General features: G+C 46.1%; 1 protein-coding gene and 1 pseudogene across 2 annotated transcripts in view; one reads left to right on the top strand and one right to left on the bottom strand.

Annotated features, from left to right (window-relative positions):
- Nucleotides 1–11420: 11420 nt before the first annotated feature.
- Nucleotides 11421–21189, top strand: part of LOC147693064 (solute carrier family 26 member 6-like) — a 222609-nt gene continuing 212840 nt past the window's right edge. The window contains exon 1 of one of the 2 annotated variants that reach the window (XM_086939311.1): nt 11421–11516. The gene's annotated coding sequence lies outside the window, so the exon portion shown is untranslated. Of the gene's footprint in view, nt 11517–11903; nt 12071–21189 lie in introns of those variants that run through there. The other variant, XM_086939312.1, reaches the window with a different exon arrangement.
- LOC147693066 (endogenous retrovirus group V member 2 Env polyprotein-like) lies at nt 13418–19248 on the bottom strand (annotated as a pseudogene).

Genomic DNA, 21189 nt, shown 5'->3' with positions numbered 1-21189 from the left:
CAGCGAGAGTAATTCTTATCACACCAGCCCACCACACTATTGCACATTAACTGCACTGCTGGGTGATGGGATTCAGTGAGAACACTACTAATCACACACTACTGTAACTGTCCATACCACTGGACTGCGTGCTACAGCAAGAGCACTTTTTATCACACTGCAGCCCGCCCACCACACTGCTGCACATTAACTACACTGCTGGGAGCCGCGATTCAGTAAGCGGCACAAAAGGTGGTGGTGATAGACGGAGCATCTGAATCAATCAAACACTCACATCCAGTCAAATGATCTGGGTTTAATCCATCACCGTTCTTTAGCCCACTCTGCCACCCCAGCTCAGACATGGCTATATGCAAATCAGTCTGACCCTGTGCCTCATGGGAACAGTCCAGCCCAAACTGCCAAGCCATGTCTTCCCTGGACCGGAAACAAGCTTCCGAGGACCGGTTTCTGGCATTCCAGCCGTCTTCAGCCCGGCTTGCTTGAATCCAGTGGCAAAGTGAGCAAGGGACTCACGTCTGAGCATACCCTGCCACACTTATGGCGGCCAAAAGCGGTACAAAAGGGGGTGGTGATAGACGGAGCATCTGAATCAATCAGACACTCACACCCAGTCAATAAATCTGGGTTTAATCTATCACCGTTCTTTAGCCCACTCTGCCACCCCAGTTCAGACATGGCTATATGCAAATCAGTCTGACCCTGTGCCTCATGGGAACAGTCCAGCCCGAACTGCCAAGCCATGTCTTCCCTGGACCGGAAACAAGCTTCCGAGGACCGGTTTCTGGCATTCCAGCCGTCTTCAGCCCGGCTTGCTTGAATCCAGTGGCAAAGTGAGCAAGGGACTCACGTCTGAGCATACCCTGCCACACTTATGGCGGCCAAAAGCGGTACAAAAGGGGGTGGTGATAGACGGAGCATCTGAATCAATCAGACACTCACACCCAGTCAATAAATCTGGGTTTAATCTATCACCGTTCTTTAGCCCACTCTGCCACCCCAGTTCAGACATGGCTATATGCAAATCAGTCTGACCCTGTGCCTCATGGGAACAGTCCAGCCCGAACTGCCAAGCCATGTCTTCCCTGGACCGTAAACAAGCTTCCGAGGACCGGTTTCTGGCATTCCAGCCGTCTTCAGCCCGGCTTGCTTGAATCCAGTGGCAAAGTGAGCAAGGGACTCACGTCTGAGCATACCCTGGCACAGGGTCAGACTGATTTGCATATGGACATGTCTGTACTGGGGTGGCTGAGTGAGCTAAAGAATGGTGATGGATTAAACCCAGATCAGGTGACTGGGGGTGAGTGTTTGATTTGCTCAAGCGCTCCGTCCATCATCCCCTTTTGTATCGCTTTGTTCGCCCTAAGTTGGCAGGGGATGCTCAGACGTGAGTCCCTTGCTCACTTGGCCACTGGATTCAAGATAGCCTGGCTGATGAGGATTATGAATCCGAAACCGGTCCCAGGATGCTTGTTCCCGGTCCAGGGAAGACATGGCTTGGCAGTTCTGGATGGACTGTTCCCATCGACACAGGGTCAGACTGATTTGCATATGGACATGTCTGAACTGGGGTGGCTGAGTGAGCTAAAGAATGGTGATGGATTAAACCCAGATCAGTTGATTGGGGGTGAGTGTTTGATTTGCTCAAGCGCTCCGTCCATCATCCCCTTTTGTATCGCGATTCAGTAAGAGCACTGCTTATCACACTGGTGCCTGCGCACCAGACTGCTGCATACCGACTGCACCACTCGGTGGTTCTGTTCAATGAGAGCACTGCTAATCACACACTGCTACCCCTACTCAGCCCACCACACTGCTGCACACTGACCGAACCACTGGACGGTGTTATTCAGTGAAAGCACTGGTAATCACACAGCTGAACAGTGACCGAACCAATGGAAAGTGTATTACAGTGAGATCACTACTAATCACGCTGCTGCCGCCCCACTACACTGCTGCACACTGACCACACCACTGGTCAGTGTGATTTAGTGAAAGCACTGCAGCTAATCACACTGCTGCACACTGCCTGCGCGACTGGATGGTGGGATTCGGTGAGGGCACTGCTAATCACACTGCTGCATGCTGACTGCACCACTGGAAAGTGTAAGACAGTGGGCGCACTGCTAATCACACTCTTGCCCGCCCCTCACACTGTTGCAGTTTGGCCGCCCACTCTATTGCGTTCAGTGTCTTGCCCACTGAGCGCACTGCTTCACACTACTCCAAAGGTACGGCAGTGTTCGCAGCATGGATTGCTCTGCGGCACTCGTCTAGTGCTTAGACACCCCGGTGATGGAGAGCCGTTGTTGGTTGGTTGGCTTCTTCTATCTCCGCTGCCCTGCACTCGGGTTCCAGGGGCCATAAGGGGCACTCGACCGGCTCACTGTGCTGTGCACTGAACGCTGCAGCATGCCTAGCACAAATATATGGGAACTGATTATATGATTAGCTTCTTTAATAAAAGCAAACATCAGCAGCATTCAGATCTTAGTGGCCAATGAGATATAATATGCACCTGGGGCGAGGGGGCTCAGAAATTAACTGCCAGGCAGCACCTATCAGAACTAGGCATCGCTGAGGAAACACAACTCGGAACTCTGTTGGTACAACTCGCAGTGTGCCCATCTGCTGAGAGCAGAGCAGTGTCACAACTGAGCCTGAAGCGCTACCAGCGGTGTTTGCAGTGTCCTGGCCGCCCCTCTGCTAGCCTCCCAGTCACATTTCTGCTAATGACCTGCTGTTCACCCTCTGATTACAGCAATATTTATTTGTTGGTTGTGATGCGCCATTCCCTAAACATGGCACCCGTGGCAGCTTAGTCAGTCAACATGCACATTATGGCCCAGTTCACGCGGTTCGTTCCTTTTGCTTTTTTGTGACATCAATGTCGGAGACAGATTTTATATAGCGCGAACTTTACCCGAAGGTGCCGGCAGTCCAGGAGCAGCAGCTGCTGACCGGGGCCGTGCGCAGCAGCCACAGGAGACGGCGAGCGTTCACTGACGTCACCTTCATCGTGGGGCTGTGGCGCGAGGCGGAGACGTCGCCGTGAGCGTGCACATCGGCAGCTCCGAGACTGACTCACGTACACGACCCAATCCCATGCGCGCGTGGCCAGCTCTTGTCTCTCCCTCTCCCATTGACGATGCTGGGCGCATGGCCAGCTCTTGTCTCCCCTCGTTGTCGGCTGAGCCGACAGCTATAGTTCTCGCGGCGAGAGTGCGCTTTCGCCAGGGCGAGACCTAAAAATGACTCCAAGTACATGCTGCTCATTCTGAACGCCACCTTATTGTGTCTTAACTAGTGAACTAATTATGCTACAAAATAGTGGTGACCACTTCTAGTAAAATCAGTATATCTTCTGACATACAATATATAGTACAACAAACATAAAAATAAACATGAGACACATACCTTATTTACATATGAATACATATGTTAATGCTCCCACGTAACTTGTAGGCCACAGCACGGCTTGTCCCGCAGCGGATCGGGATGGACCCAATGATGAAGCATGCCACCAAGGGGCAACCCTGGTGGGAGAGGGTTATGTAAGAAAACAAGTGTGTTTTCTTCATCTTGTAGAAGGTTATTTCGCAGAAAACTGAGGGCTCTATGTGTTTTGGTTTATTATCAGTAGGAGGACGAACCTCTCTGTCTCCCCCTCTATTTTGAATGCTTTCCATGCGTATGACGAGCCAAGCTCGTCATGAGGCACAGTTGAGCTGGGCTCGTCATAACGGTCGCGGTCCGCCCACGCGCAATTGATTCCCCGCCTGTGCAGGAGAATCAATCAGTGGGCGGAGTCGTGACGAGCCCAGCTCGTTATGAGCACAGCCCCACTGTGCCTCATGATGAGCTGGCCTTGTTACGTGCACAGCGGTGCCGCGGCCCCCCTCTTCCCACACCGTGGAAGAATTACCCCCATGGCGAAGGGGTTAAGTTCAGTACTAAACTAGTGATTTGGTAAGAATTAAAGATTTGTGCTGAATGAACATTACACCTGGGTTATTTTATTCTTGGTCTTACGAAGGCCAGTAAAACTTTGATATACCTTAAAAGTTATGACTAGGGCGATAATGAGGGATGTAGGGATAATGTCTGGTCTCTTACCAGTAACCTTCAGTGTTCTATTCCTACTCTGCCTTGTCATGGTCATTACAACCCCCTACCCACCAGATACACTGGACGTCAGTGGCTTGATATGGACAGGAGGTTCTTTAGGCAGGTTTGGTCTTCTAACACCCATTGGGCGGGCAGAGTTTCACTTTTCACTTCCTGTTCGTTCTCATGTCTGAGGTGAGTTCACCTCACAAGTAATGACTGCCAGGAAGGTGAGGGACATAAGGATATTAAAGATGACTGGTAAGTGGGGACAATACTGTCCAAGCGTGAAATAAATGCCTCTTTCTGTTTTCCTTCTTATGTGAATTTGAGATTGGTTTGAGAATAGTTCTCAGCAGTTCTACATTAGTAGAGTAATTCTTCACAAATGTTGCATAAAACTGTCTAACCATTTCATCCACAAAAGGACCAGTAAACACACAAACCAATGCCGCACCCCTGGAGAGCACCTCCATGCCAGAGAGCCGCTCAGAGGGGGTGCTGCCACCACTCATAATGTAGTCAGCTGGCCTCTGCTTGGCTGTGGAGCTTCCTAGGTCCACGCGTGATGGGCTGCTCCAGTCCAGGTTTGCTTTTTTGTTGTCCTGTCTTATAATGGAGGTAAACAAGACTTTACGTATCAGAAGTAAAAAAAAAACCTGGACTGGAGCGGCACATCAGGCATGGACCTGGGAAACTTGGCTGGGCTGCCGTGTGAATATGGTCAATACAACCTGTGACCTCAACCGGGGGCCTTTAAGGACATTGTGTGCAATAAGCTAATACCGTCAGATTTTGGACTTCTGACCCTGTAGATGCCATGTTCTATGTTTGTTGGGTTTGTTGTTTTGTATCCGTTACTGGGTGGAGGGAGTTAGAGTTGCACCCAGGCCCATACGCCTCTATACACTAAGCAAAGGGAAGTGAACAAAATGGTATCCCAGACGCTTGCGCCTCAGTCCCCACAGTAAACATGACTGTGTCTTTAATGTAAAGCACAAAAGGTGATCGGCGAGATGCTTGCAAGAAGTCTAACCACTGGCAATCGCTCAGGGTAACATCCCAACCTATCGTTCTTTTGCTCACCACGCCAGCTCAGTTTGGGCCCATCCGTATGCAAATCAGTCTTGCCCCTGCTCCTCATGGGCACAGTCCAGCCCGAACTGCCAAGACAGCTCCTCCCTGAACCGGAGCACAAACAACCCATGGCTGCTTTCGCCCCAGTTATGGTTTGCTTGTGTTCTGATTCAAGGAGGACCTGGCTTGGAAATCAACCTCCCATCATCTTTTGTGTGTTTCATGTATTCCCTAAGCAGTAGTGGCCAGTTGAGGGAGTTTCGTGGGGCAGTCAGGCGGGGCGGGGGAGGAGCAGGATGGGGGGTAGTAAACACCAGAATATGGATGGACGGAGGTAAGTTAACAATTAAATACATCAAACGAATTTCGTTGCGCGCACTGCATCCCATTTTGCGATGTAGCACGCGCAACGAAATTAAATTACTTTATTCAATTGTTTACATACCTCCGTTCATCCATATTAGTGTTTACTACCCCCCACTATGCCCCTCCCCCGTCCCACCTGACAGACCCCACGGAACTCCTTCCATGGGCCGCTACTTGTTGTATCCTCGTGCTTCCTCGCTCTCCCTGCTGTGCTCACCTCGCCGCATGCATTGGAATGTGGAATCCTGTGCCCAGGCATTCCAGTTATTCCTGTGCAGCGGTTGGCGTGGGCTCTGGTTAACGCTATCTCTTCTCTAAAATAAATCATCTTCATCACTGCTACTTTGTTGTCTGCCTCGCTCCTTGATGGATACTTCACTGGCGACTTGAGGTGAACGAACCTACGCGACTCCAGAGCCTGCAGCCCCGGTTTTCCCGGACCACGATTACCGTTGCTGTTCGAGGGTGTTGAATTTCTTCGTCTACCTCTTCCGAGCCTTCATTGCCGTAGCAACGCTCATTTTGTGAAAATCCCGCTTTCTTCAACCCAAGCGGTGAGATTATTTTCAATTTCAATGACTTTCGTTTGATTTTGACTGTACTAATTGACGCGTGCGCTCCACCACGCGCCTTCGTAGTTCAGCGCGAGCAAGTTCACGCGCACCTCGTTCTCAGCATTCCAATCTCTCAGCACTGGCAATCGGACAGCGTCAGCGCTCCACATGCTGCTATTGTGACATCACAAAGGGTTTCTTCAAGGAAATTGCTCTAGCTGCCATTGTGACGACAGAAAATCTTTACTCATTTTCTCTTCAAGGAATGGTTCACCATATTTATCACATCACAATGTCCAAGTGAAATAATTTTTTTTTTTTTTTTTTTACACGCTATTGGAATTCTTTCTCTATTTTTTTTTTTTTTCTTGTCATATTCTTTACATCTCTATGGAGAGCTTTAATGCTCCTCCGCCATTTTTGGCAAGCCCCGGTGAACCACCATTGGAATGGAAACAATGGCGTGAAGGATTTGAGGCCTATCTTGAAGCTATAGGAGGCGAGAATTTCACAGACAAACGCAAATTCGCAATTCTTAAACATTCACTCGGCGCAGAAGGGAGACAAATACTCTCTCATCTCCCTCCTATCACAGTAGACGATGAAGAGGAAGAAGAAGCGGATGTCTACGAAAATGCAATTATGCAACTTGACAAACAATTCATAAAGAAAGTTAATGAAGTCGTGGCACGTCACAAGTTCCTTAGCCGAAAACAACTTCCAGTGGAACCAGTTGATTCCTTTATCAAAGATTTAAGGATCCTTGCAGCCAAGTGCAACTATCAACAATTTCAAGATCAAATGCTAAGGGACCAACTCGTGCACAACGTCTCTGATGTGAAACTTCAAGAAAAGTTACTTGACGCGAAGGATCTATCCCTTTCAAAAGCAATTGACATCGCTCACCGATTTGAGGATATGAAGCTTGGAATAAAAGAACTATCTGAAAAGAAATCTAAAGAACTTCCTTTGGAAAATCAAACTATATCAGTTGTCCAAAATGTCAAAAAGAATCCAACCTCTTTTGCTTCCAACAAACCTGTGTTCACTTCTACATCTCATCAAAACTTCAGAAAAGATGTTATCTGTTTCAAATGTGGTTTTCCCGGCCATGTAGCTACGGATAAGAGGTGTCCCGCTATTGGACAATTTTGCAACTATTGTAAGTCTAGAGGCCATTTCTCTAGGATGTGTAAGAATCGCAACAAGTCAAGATATTCTAGTTCTGACCCCAGACGCCCCAGGTTCTCTGAAGTCCAACCTGTGGACATTGATGACGATGAATACGACGACATCTGTACTGTCTACGAAGTTGGAGGGGAAAAGAAAGACTCACCCTTCTGTATGCTTCAAATTGGGTCCAAGTCGATAAAAGTCATGGCCGACTCTGGTGCAAAGTATACTTTAATAGGCGATGACGTGTTACTAAATGAATTTCCTGATGTTGTTTCATTATTTCCCTCTGACATAAAATTAAGGGGATATGGGAAAAAACCTATCGATGTATTTGGATATTTTCCATCCACTTTATCGTTCAAGGGCAAATCGATTCAGGCTAAGGTTTATGTTGCCAAAGATGGGTCATGTTTACTTGGTTGGCCACAACAAAGAGAATTGATGATAAAACTTGATCCCAATCACCCTGATCAAGTTTTAGGGTATTCTGACTTCATCAATTCTATTGATGTGGTTCCTGACAACAAATGGGAAACTATCTTTCCTCAAGTTTTTTCCCCTACCTTGGGTTTACTCAAAAATTTCAAACATAAAATTATTCTCAAGCACAATGCTGTTCCAAAAGTACATAAGGTACGCAACATACCTTTAGCCTTACGTGAATCTGTAAAAGTTGAGCTTCAAAGGTTATGTGACTTAGATGTAATTGAGGAAATTGAATCCTCCGAGTGGCTTTCGCCAGTAGTTGTTGCCCACAAGCCTAACGGTAAAATTCGTTTATGTGTTGATATGCGCGATTTAAATTCAAGCGTGTGGGTGGATAGGCATCCTTTACCCAATATTGGTGAAATGTTTGCTAAGCTGAAGGATGCATCCATTTTCACCACATTGGATTTATCTAACGCATATCACCAGATTGCTCTTCATGATGATAGTAGACATTTGACTTCGTTCATTACCACTGAGGGTGCATACCGTTATAAAAGAATGCCTTTTGGGTTAGTGTCCGCATCCTCAGTGTTTCAGCGCGTAATGCACAACATGTTTAAGAATGTACCCAATGTGTTATATTTTCAGGACGACATCCTTGTTTTTGGTAAGGACGAACGTGAACATTCTGAAGTTTTGTTTAAAGTTCTTTCCATCCTTCAGGACAACGGTCTCACTCTCACCAAAGAAAAGTGCAAATTTGGAAAAAATTCTGTAGATTATCTTGGTCATTCCATTAGCAAACAAGGCATTTCTCCCAAATTCAGTCTGGTCAAAGCAATTGAAAATGCACCTGAACCTGTCAACAAAGATCAACTGAGATCTTTCCTCGGTTTAGCCGAGTATTATGCCAAATTCATTCCATCTTTTTCTGATAAAACATCTCACCTTCGCAACTTAATGAAGAACCATCAGGAATTTGTTTGGGACGATAACTGTAAATGTCAATTCAATTTTATCAAAAAATGTATCATTTCTGCTCCTGCTTTGGCACCTTTCGACACTAATTGTAAATCCTTTATTGTTACTGACGCCAGCAATGTTGGCATTGGTGCGGTTCTGATGCAAAAGCAACACAGAGGTCTTGTTACCATTGCTTTTGCATCAAGGCCTTTACGGGGTGCTGAGACGAAATATTCCACTCTTGAGAAGGAGACATTAGCCTGCTGGTGGGGTATTGAATACTTTCGTAGATATGTATATGGCACTGACTTTGTAGTACGCTCAGACCATCGGCCCCTTGTAGATCTTTTCACAACCAAAGGTTGCGGTAAAGCCACCTCTAGAATTGCTAGGTGGCAGTATAAACTTCAAGATTTTCATTTTTCTCTTGAGTACATTCCCGGTGCTAAGAATGTCCTTGCTGACTTTCTTTCTAGACTTCCCATCGATGATGATAATCTTGTTGCACCTGATGATGACCCTGACAAAGTTGTATCTATTTGTGAGGTATCCAATGGATGCATTAGTGAAGATGTTTGGAATTCTGCTTGTGCCGGTGACCAAGTTTATTTAGATGTCATATCTTTTGTCAAAAATGGTTGGCCTCCTAAAAATAGTCTATCCCCTAATGTTTTGCCTTATTCTCATGTGGCTCCTGAACTCTCAGTCCAAGGAGAAACCCTCTTGAGAGGTTTACTGTTAGTAGTTCCTCAGAACTTAAGAAACACTGTTTTGGACATGGCTCATGAGGGTCATCCAGGCATGTCCAATATGAAAAAAAGGATTAGGAGTGAATTTTGGTGGCCTGGAGTCGACAAACTGATCGAGAGAAAAGTACGATCGTGTGTTGAATGTTGTGTGAGTGACAAATCTCAAAAGCCTGTTAAGTACCTCCACGATCCCATCTCAAGACCGTCAAAACCATGGGAATGCGTTTCTGTAGACATTGCTGGTCCTATGTCTTTTGGTCAGGGTCCTGTGTACGCCATTGTCTTGATAGACCAGTTCTCTAGTTGGCCAGAAGTTCAGTTCGTTTCTGTTGTATCTTCTAGGGTGGTTATCGATTTCCTAAATTCGATTTTTGAAAAAGAAGGTTTTCCCTCTTCCTTGCTCTCTGATAATGGCCCTCAGTTTACTTCTTCCGAGATGAAATTTTTCTGTAGCAATCATGGTATTCGACACAAACGTTCCTCTGTTTATTACCCTCAAGGGAATGGCATGGTTGAAAGATGGATCAGGGTGCTCAAAGAAGGTCTACAACTAGCTGTGTGCAATGGTGAGAATTGTTACGAGGCTATTAGAAAGCTTTTGTGGAGCTATCGGAATACACCTAAGGCCTATGGTGAACTTTCTCCTTTTGAAATAATGCGGGGGAGGAAAGGTGTGTGTAATTTGAGCCAACCCTGGATGCATGACCTTGTCAAGGGCAAGTGTGCTAGTCGTCGTTCCCCTTTAGTGCCTTCCTTTTCCAGCAATCCCTGTAAGGTCGGTGATTGGGTACGTGTGAGAAAGTCTGGCTTTCTTAGATCTGGTGTTTCACGTTTTTCTGACCCGTTGTTAGTTGTTAGAGTGGGTAAGCAGGTTGTGGAGTTGTCAGACGGCAATGTGTGGAGCCTTTCTAAGGTTGTCAAAGTTCCTCTTTCTCTTAGCAGTTCTTGTGCTCCCAACCACACTAGGACTTTTTCTACTGGTTTCAATTCAAGTCATACTCCTGTTTCTCCACCTTCTATTGGGTCCACTCCCCTCCACTCCTCTCATCCAATTTCCTCCCGTCCGAGGAAACCTCCTGTGTTGCATAAAGATTACATTGTTGGTAAATAACCTTTTCCTTTCCAGATTGATCTCAATGTTATATGTCTGCATTTATTACTTTGCCTGTATGTACATTCTGTTAAGATTAATTCTTTCTTTTCTAGAAAGGAGGATGTGTTGTATCCTCGTGCTTCCTCGCTCTCCCTGCTGTGCTCACCTCGCCGCATGCATTGGAATGTGGAATCCTGTGCCCAGGCATTCCAGTTATTCCTGTGCAGCGGTTGGCGTGGGCTCTGGTTAACGCTATCTCTTCTCTAAAATAAATCATCTTCATCACTGCTACTTTGTTGTCTGCCTCGCTCCTTGATGGATACTTCACTACTGTCCCTAAGTGGCACACCATGCCAAGACGTGGGTCACAAAATCACTATCACTGGGACAGAGCTGTACTCAACGGATGAGCCCATAACTAGCCCAAAACCGGTCCTGGCTTGGTTGTGTTCTGTTTCAGGGTGGGCCAGGCTTGACAGTTCGGGTTGGACTGTTACCACTAGGAGCAGGGTGAAGGCTGATTTGCATATGGCTAGGTCTAATCTGAGGTGGCCTAGTGACGAAAAAACTATGGATTGGAATGCTACCCCGAGCTATTGCCAGTGATTAAACTTATCGCAAGCAGCCTCCCCTTTGGTGTGTTTCAGGAGCCTAGGATGTGTCTTTCCTGCTTTTGTAGCCAGCTACACCTTGCATTCTGAACGCTCCAAGTCCAGTTCACAGTTAATTCGAGAACAGTGAAACTGGTCCGTTTTCTTGTGTCTGAAAGGCCAGGCCCGCACGTGGCATGGAGCGCCGCCTGCTCGGCCCGTGAAGGGCGAGGCGCTTGGGAGCAATAAAACAGGCTCTGCTGGAAAGATTCCAGGGCAGCATTGGCCCTTTAAGTCCGCGAGCGTGGGACAGGCTTGGGAGGAGCGGGAAGGTCCTTTCCACGTCCTGGAGTTCTTGTCACAAAGGTGATAACACTCTCCGCGCGCCGAGAGGAAGGAAGCTGCGACTCAGGTACAGAACGCCGAAAGTAAACTTTATTTGTCCCGCGTGGCCTGCCGTTTGTCCTCCCCCGTTCCTATCACGCCTCAATCTGTGTTGAAATTGGGCGGGTTTTCCTTTTGCAATTTACATATCATTTAGTCCTGGAACAAAGCATGTTTTTTTACGCAACTGCTGCCTAATCTCCATGCAGTCTGCAAGACTCCGCTATCCTTTTCAGCGCCTGAGCGAAAGAACTTTGCATTCTGGGACCTGTAGTTTCACGATTCTCAGAATACGACTTTGATGGCAAGTCGGAATACACAAAACACTGACAGCTGGCTCCAGAAAGCCAGGAGTACCCGAAACGGTCACGTGACTTCGGACGGTCACATGTCACTTACAAAACACCCCAGCCACAAATAAGCGAGCCATGCCGAGTCAGAAAGTAGTAGCCTTAGAAAAGGTCAGAAGGAAAGGAAAGCAGACGCGGACCGCTGTCCCCACTGCCTGGTTTTCGGCACACTGCTGTGCACGTGCGAGACTGCCTTGTTGTGGCAGCGATCGATCCACCACCGCGAATACTCGTAAGTGCTTCGAGGCGATCGAGTGGGCGCTACGTGCATATCCACTCACTCGTAAGATTCCATTCTGTTTCTTAGCGTACAGCGTGACGATTCTGCCAGACGGTAACCTATCAGTGGGACATCCGCCAGGCATACATGTACATTAGAAGAGGAAAGTGGGACATTTAAAAAAACATTATCGGGAGACTGTATGTACCCCACTGACATATTTAAGTAGAGGCAATGTGAGGCAGGAGACAGCCACACCAATAAAAAGCCATTGTTTGGCATCAGAAATCGGGAGTCTCCCGCCAGAATCGGGTCTATTGGCATGCTTGATCAGGTTGGCATGCACGATCAGGTTTTGCTGGTGGGATTTCTTTCTGTCCGTCTTTGGGGTCTTTCTTGGCCATTTCCGTTACTGGAAAATTCACCTTCTTTTCTCAAGTATCTTTTGTGCCCAGTATCCCTCTAGTGCCAGAAGTAGAATGTCTGCCACCACCTGTGTCCTGGAAATGTGCCCCAAAATGAATTGTACATTTTTAATACCCACAATTCTAGTGTCGTTAATAATCTTGGAAATGTTTACCTGCACGCTTGAGCCACTGAATTTAACTTTTGGTGGAGGATTACCACAAGTTTCCTGGTGGATCTTTGTGCGGTCCCCAGACTTGCCTAGGATGACCAGATATTCAGAACAAAAAATCGGGACAGCCATTGACACAAAAAGAGGACTAAATGTTAGCACTAGTCAGTGCAGCGTCAACATTTAGCCCTATTTCTATGTCCATGAATATATATATATATATATATATATATATATATATATATATATATATGTATACACACTCTTTCAGGCATAGAGTAACATAAACTATAAAAAAAAAGAATCCGAGAACTCTGGGTAGTTCCCATTCCCAAGTTTAGGTGGCGAGCAGCATGGGTGTAGGAAGTGTGGGGGACTCTGGGGATATATCCCCCCAGACCTTGCCATGGAACATAAGAACAATTAGCATCAGCCATAGTCTAAGCACACATCTTGCTCAGTACATTGTGTCAGATGTTAGTCTGTCCAAATATTTACACAAAAATCAATTTAAACATCACTATTTTGTTTTGATTTCTTTTATAGCGCTACCCAACCCAATCCAGGGTGTCGGGGCTCTTTAAATCACACATACACGTTATACATTTACAATAAACTATATGTGTGTAAATCAATTTACCGGATGTGTTACATATGAAAGTGAGGGTTACAAGGTGTAGGTTTCACATGTCCTTTCCTTTATAATTCTCTGTGCTATATTAACAGGATTACAATTTATGAATTGCCAGTAAAGGATCTCTGTGATAAAAGCAATAACCAATTTACCCATCTACATAAAATAAAAAATCTTTCATCTGAATATCATATGATGTGCATTGCGTGAGACATATTAACCCTATATGCTATATTGATTCGAAACTAGGACTAGACAAATACCTGTCTCTCCAGCAAGAGCATTAACCTCCAGAGTTATCTTGCCATTCTTATAATTTCCTGAGATTTACTAGGTACATAAAGATCTATGCACCAGGTGCCTTAACCCCATAAGATATTTTAAAATGCAGACTTTGTAACCAGTTAAGCAGAACAGATATACTGACACGTTTCTCCTTGTTGCCAATTCCTTTCTGGCAGAGTTTTAATAAATAAATGTATAAGCAGATACCTATATCTTGCACCGGTGTTGCATTACTTTTTTTGCACAACTCCAACGCAAACTCTAATTTGTTAAATATTGTAATAAGCTCTAATGTACTCATGATAGACCTTCTTAACATATGCAAGGTCTTAGAATTTGATGTAATTGTTTGTGATACCACTTCCTGTGAAGTCATGTGCTGTGATGTCACGTGCATTGTCATGCACTGTGATGTCACTTACATATTGCCTAGCTTGGTTAGGACTTGTGCCCTGGTGGCAGAAGTATATTGGAGAACTTGTGTTGGTGGTTGTAGGAGGCTGGCTTAGTATATGGTGCACATTCTCAGGAGTGATTCGCCTTGCACAGATCCAGGCAACCCTTATGGTGATTTTGGTGGTCTTTGATAACCATAAAAAGCTTTCAAAGTGGTAGCTGTCGAGAGCAGCCTTCAGGCTTACCTTGAAGGAATGTAAAGCAGTTTGTTTTACCACATTTAATCGACAGTGTAGATTAGATGAAAAAGAACCACACAGTGTTTATAAAAAATAAGGCTATTTATCATGCAATACAACCACTAACCAATTGGTATATATCCTACAATACACACAGAATACTTCAAAATAATTAGGTAAGTAGCACAAATATACCCTGGTGTCCAGGGAAAGACCAAACAATATACTGAGAAAGTGGTAGGCAAACTTCAAGGAGAACTGGACTTGGATCAGAAGACTCATAGGAGATGGGGACACAAGGAACTACCCAAGTTAAGTACCCAGGAAGCCCAAGGGGCTGTGTGCAGAGTACAAACACAGCTGCATGCCCGATGGAAGTCAATGGAGAAGTTGTGGTTGCAGTTTTACAGAAGAAGGACCTTTACCAGAGGACCTTGAAGAAACCCTCTGGAAGTTGGGAGGTTGGAGAGTCACCGAAATCTGTGGATGCCCCAGGAACCAGGTTACCGGCACCATGGAAGCCGGGTGCATAGGGGTGAAGTGACGTCGGAACCTGCCGAAGACGACAATGGAAGTCTTCAAAGAAGATGCCTCTGAAGAAGCACGTGAAGAAGTCCGGTGGAATACAATAGAGGTTTCTTGAAAAAGAGAACCTGCAAGCAGGGGGAAGAGAGTCTATGCCACTCAGAAGTGACCAGGAGACACGGAAGCACCGATGCTGGGAGGTTCAAGAGTGAAGATGGTGACCTTGTTGCTGCAGCTGTGAGGACCAGGCGATGCTGAGGAAGACCAGGAGCCATGCATGAGCTGGTCCATATTGGGTGTCGGTGTTCAGGTGGTCGGTGTCTAGCGGGAGGACCAACAAGCCTTGGTAGCAGCCACTGGTGTGGAAAGCAAAAAGATGCAAACATTGGGACCAGTAAGATCCAAGCGACTCGCCATGTGCAGGAGAGTCAGAGCAGGCCCAGAGCAAGCAGGGGAGCCCACTGAAGCAAAAGAAGACCCTCAAGAGGACCCACAGGGGGAAGGCACAGGAGTCGCAAGAGGACCTCAGGCAGCTCACCAAAGATGGAGGCCCGCAGCGCAGAGGATGCTGATCTTTGAGGGATGAGGCGCTAGAGGCTGAAGCTTCTAGTAGCCCAAAGATCTCTGGAGTGCAGAGCCAACAAGCCTTGGCAACTGCAAGTCAACACAGTGCACATGGGTTTAGTCCCAGCAGCTTTGATGAGGGATACTGTCCTCAAAATTGAAGTGTAGGCAGGTCAGGCCTCTAGGGATCTGTAGAACCACCACCTAAGTTGCTGGGCCTCGGAAAGTCCATTGGATGACAAACAGCAGACCGGTCAGCTTTGTTGCGGTGCCTGCAGATGCAGGAGAGTGACTCCTCCACGACTTTCGGATGTCCTTGATGCCCGTAGCGAAAACTAAGTAGCGTGGCGCACAGCAATTGTTTAGATTGAGTTTCTTATGTAAATTTATGATTTTACAAATAGTTTTAAGGTGCTCCGGCAAGAGACGTAACCGTCCGTGTACGTCGTAGGTAAAAATTGGTTGTGTGCGTTACATGGGGAGTAAACGCATCCTTGCATATGGGCACACAATGTGGTTCGTCGGATCAAGACAGACTCCAATGTTGCTTTTTAGCAGTTGATTATTTATTCATCAATCTCGCAAAGAGTTGTTTGTTCATTAATTCACAAAATTTCAAAGTTTGTATATCCCATCACTATGATGGTGTGTAGACAGACGTTTCCAAAGAGATACTCCGATGCATTTCGGGCTTGTGTTGCCCTTTGTCAAGGAGTTCTGAAAACAAAAACACGCTTTTACCTTCCGAATTATAACTGATAAAACATATGCATTTACATTGCATGCAAAATATAATGGCATTGTCAATAACAGCAAGCAGGTGGTGTACCCGTTGATTAAACCCATGTGATGGCGTGAACTAAGTGGAAAAACACTCCGTGTAGTGTCATATTCCGGCGGCCGTCGCCGCCACTCCGTGAACCCTTCAGCCCTCGATCGGAGAATCGACCAGTCGCTGTTGTTTTCATCCAGTCCCAAGTAAGTTGGAGCTCCAACAGAGACCCGCATTATCTTGTTTAACGTCGGGCATTCATCCCGCTTAACCACGTATTTCTTGTCTCCCTAGAGAGTCAAGCGTATACACGACCGTGACACGTAAGTGCACTACGCCAAACTTCCCGCATCCCCTTAAACTCCCACTGTTTTTCCACAAAAAGGCAAAGGCAGAGGCAAAGGCAGAGGCAAAGGCCTCTCTCTCAGAAGCTGACCAACGCTTCTCCCTGAGGGTCAACTTTCTGCTTATAAAAGCTACTCATTGATCCTTGCCCTCTGCATTAAGCTGTGACAAACTGCACCTATCCCTATCTCCGAAGCATCTGTATGGACAATGAATGGTTTAGAGTAGTCAGGACTCTGCAGAATTGGAGCTGAGCACATGCTTCCTTCAAGTTATCAAATGCCTTCTGACCGGTAAATGCAGGTATGCTGCACTATAGGCCTCCAGACCTGTTAAGAATTTATTCACCAGCCTCTGAAATGTGGCAGGTGTATTTTTCTATCAAAAGTCATCACAATAAATTGATAATGCCCACTAGGGGTTGAAAATGCTGTTTTTGGTTTGACATCCTCATTGAGTCTGATTGCCTGTGGTAAATTAATTAAATATTACCTCATCTCAGAATTTCTATACTTAATAATCATAATTTCAGTCAAAGCAAGGAGAGGAGTCTGTGGTGCTCGAGTACAAAAAAAAGGGTCCAGTAACTCAAGTTAAGGGGAGAGCTCCAGCACCAAGCGGGTACAGGAGTGGTCTTAAGCTTTATTCACACATCAGAATGTTTATACAGTTTTCAGTCAATAGGCAAAAGAAGAAAAGAGAAGTGACAAGAAAAAGGGAAGTGACAAGCAGTAATTTCCGACAGATGTGTCAAGGTAGGGGCGTGTCTTGTGTCTCATGAGAGGGCATGTGATGTGTGGAAATGTGTTCTCTTTCAGTTGAAGGCCCTTACTCATTCGGGGGTTTATCTCTGGCATAGAGTCAAGAACAGGAACCATCTTGTGTAAAACAGGAACTATCTTGCTGGTTCTGGGAATTGGCTGAACCACAAGAGTCTAAAAGAGGAACTATCTTGTGTAAAACAGAGACCATCTGCTCTCTGGCTTGCAGTCAAGGACATGAACTATTTCTTAAGACAGGGACTGTCTGCTGGTTCTGTGAATTGGCTGAAGCACAGGAAGGGGTGGTCAATGAACTAAGATGCCAGGTGCAGGGTGTCTTACAGTTAAGAAAACAGGAACTATCTACTGCTGGTTCCCAGAATTGGCAGAACCACAGAAATGTGTGGTCAATGAACGGGGGTGCCAGAGGCAGGGTGTCTTGGTTGTGGGTCCGAAGACAAAATGGATGTCACACAAAATGGGTGCTTGTCTGAATAGAAAAATGGCTGTCAGGCAGAAACAGGGAAATGATGGGTCAATTTTATTTCCACATTCCCTCCTTGCCCCAGAGTGTACCTACATTATATCTCAATTTGCATGAGATCATCTATACATTCTTGTAGCATAATTCTTTCCCTTTCTCTCTGCTGGACAAGTGGTTTAGGAATGCAGTTTGCAGCGCATAGACCGCACAGGGCAGGACCACATTGGATGCAAAGGCAGCATCCAGTAATTATCAGGAATATTATACCTGCTGCTGACAGCAGTTGCCATCCCCAGGACGATATTATCTTCCAGAACCAATCAGACCACGTCCAAGTGCCAGGTTCTTGATGTAAACTTACGGCTATCTTGTGTAATTTTGTTATGGCCGTGTATACAGATGGGAAATTATCAGGAATAAATATACAGCAGCTAGAGCCTATAATTTTACAGGCTCCGCCTCTGTCAGCCAGGATGATGTCAAGGACAAGGCGATTTTGGAGAGTAACCAATCGTATGGCGGACTGCTCCTGGGTTAAGCTCCCCAGGGCAGACGCCGTCTGTTTTACAACAGCCTCTAAGGTCCTTGTCAACCTGCGTATAAGCTTGCTGTTCTGTACAGGGCCAACAAAGAAGAAGAACCCTTTGTTAAAATCTGTATACTGTTCCCATGAGGTTTCTGTTTGGTCAACCAAGGAGGTATGGATCGCTCTTTTATGTCTGACATGGGGCACCAGGAGGTCTCGGTGGTAAGTGGATGGGGCCACAAAGACAGGGGGTAACAGAAATGCTATATAGCAAGTTCCCCCCCAGTTCAAGGGCAGCGGCACATAGGCCGTTTGGCCACAGACGAAATAAGTATGGCGAGATGCCAGAAATGAAGACTTTCCTCTGTCTTCAAAACTTATAGTAGTATGACAGTCACTGTGCCCTAATGGAACAGAGCCATGTTTCTGGATGCACAGGTGTCCTTTTACTGGTGAGACCGAGATGGAAGGGGGACCAGCATTCTTTTTAGGTTTGGTATTTAACATCTTGTAGGACATGGTCATGTTCCCTTTCTTGTATTCTTCACTTTCTAGGACTGTACCTGTCGCCTGAGGATTTCCATCCTTATTTGGGTAACAGGCAGCATTAAGTACATTGTTTAAGTCCCCCCAAGGCCATCCATTCTTGCATGAATTATTTCCGTGAGGGCAGGAGGTGGGGGTAGTATCGTCAGCTGTTATTAGGGCGAACCAGGCTTCACAAGTCCCACTATAGGAAAATGGGAAGGGGAAAAGAGGCATCCCTCCCTTTTTCTGATGAGGTGGGAGGCGGCCACATATCCAGCAATTTGTGCTATTGCTGCCTGATGAGTGTAGTGTAACATCTGTATAAAGGTATTGTTTTGCAAGGCTAGTCTATGGGCTTGTTCATGAGGGGGTAGGTCATGATATGTGTGTTCCTGAGTGCTGTTGAGTGTATGAGAGGTGTGTGGTGTTGGAGGAAAAACTGTGTGGAGGATCCAACCAAGACACGTCATAATGGTTATGAAGAAAAACAATATCATTAAACATATGATAGAACCACTACGCAAGTTCTTAATGTTCTTGTTTCTGCGTTTCATTCTATCTTTTTTCCCACATAGTCAAGGTGTTTAAATCCATCCCCATGCTCCAACCGCTTCACCACTGGACCTGCGCCCAGTGGACTTAATTAGCCAGAGTCCGGATGGCAGACCTCAACTATGATTTATATTCTTGTTGTGGGGTCAGTTCCAAAGGTACAAAAGATTGTTCTGTTACAATGTCACTAGGGTTGGCAGTGTCGCCGGCTACAGTGTCTCTTTGTCCAAAATATTTCCGGCAGTGGCTCGCGTGTAGCCAGCCCTTCCTGCCTTGGACCTTCACCGCCGTCCGCGTGGTTAGGAGTGCGAGCTTCGGAGTCTTCCACCTGGGCTGAAGAGGACTAGTCCTGTCGAAGTTTCTTATCATCACCCAGTCGCCGGGTCGGATGGTGTGTTCTCCAGGGGCGGTTTTGTCAGGGAAGGCTGCAGCGACCTGTGAACGACAAGATTGGAGTGCAGACATCAAGGAAGCCAGGTAATCAGTCAATATTCTGCTGTCTACATCAGTAATTATTTTAGGCATTGGTGTACCCCACATATTTGGTGGTCTGCCAAAGACCACCTCATATGGAGATAGACCAGTTCAGGAATGTGCTACCATACGCATGTAGAAAAGGGCAACCGGTAAGGCTACCATCCAGTCCACGCCTTTGTCTGTACATATCTTGGACAATTTTGTCTTCAAAGTCTGGTTGTGTCTCTCTACTAGACCTGCTGCTTGAGGATGTCTTACACAGTGAAATTTCCAAGTGTACCCTAACAGAATAGACACTTGCTTCATGAGTTCAGAGGAGAAGGGCTGGCCGTTGTCTGAGTAGATGACGCGGGGCAACCCATATCTCGGGAAATATTCTCTTACTAGTTGCTTAGCAGTTGTCGTTGCAGTATAATCTGGGACGGGATAGGCTTCTGTCCATCTGGTCAGAGCACATACTACAACTAGCACATACTTGTGACCTCTACATCTCTCCATCTGGATATAGTCCATTTGGAGAACTTCAAATGGATGGTCAGGGGGTTGGAATCCACCCTGCTCCACCTTTGTGCCTTAACCTGGGTTGAACTGATTACAAATCATGCACGTTTTGACTTTTTGTTTGGCTGCAGCTCTCAAATGTTTGTTGTGCCATATGTTCTGTATGCTGTCTAACATGGCTTTTTCTCCCAGATGCGCTGGTCCATGTATGGTGTTTATTATAACCTGTACCATAGCATCAGGCAGAAACCATACTGCTCTTTCAGGTGTCATCCAACCCTGATCTGTAAGGACCCCTCCTTTTTCCTTCCATTCTAGCAGTTCCTGTGGTGTGGTGTGACTTTGGACATCCTGGATGTCAGAAAAGGGGTCTCGTATTGCATATTGGCGGTGTAGTATATTCAATTCTGTGTTTGCTGCTAATTTGGCTGCACGGTCTGCGGAATCATTTCCTTTTGATATTTCATCGGTTCCTTTTGTGTGTGCTTTACACTTTAATACTGCAACTTTCGCTGGTAACTGACTGGCCTCTAAGAGGGCAGTGATGAGTGTAGCATGCTGTATTTTAGACCCATGTGATGTGAGGAATATCCTCTCTCCCCACAATGTGCCGAAGTTGTGTACAACCCCGAAAGCGTACTGTGAATCAGTGTAAATGTTAACTGATTTTCCTTTTGCTAAGTGACATGCTCGTGTTAGTGCTATGAGTTCGGCTGCTTGTGTCGACAGTATCTCTATCTTGTGTGCTTCCAAGGTGTTTGTACCATTTGTGACGGCATAGGCTGCTGCTAGTTCTCCAGTGGGGAGTCTCATGCAAGAACCATCAACAAAAAGTGTCATTTCTGCCTTAGAAAGGGGAGTATCTTGTAAATCTGGTCTGGGGTTGGCAACTAAATCAATTATGTCAATACAATCGTGAAGTTGTTCAGTAGGAGAGGTCAGTGGCAACAGTGTTGCTGGGTTTA

The sequence above is a fragment of the Lissotriton vulgaris genome, chromosome 9 (assembly GCF_964263255.1).
Source record: "Lissotriton vulgaris chromosome 9, aLisVul1.2, whole genome shotgun sequence".
NCBI lineage: Eukaryota > Metazoa > Chordata > Amphibia > Caudata > Salamandridae > Lissotriton > Lissotriton vulgaris.
The sequence above is the reverse complement of the archived record's forward strand: the minus strand, read 5'-3'. Positions and strand labels throughout refer to the sequence as shown.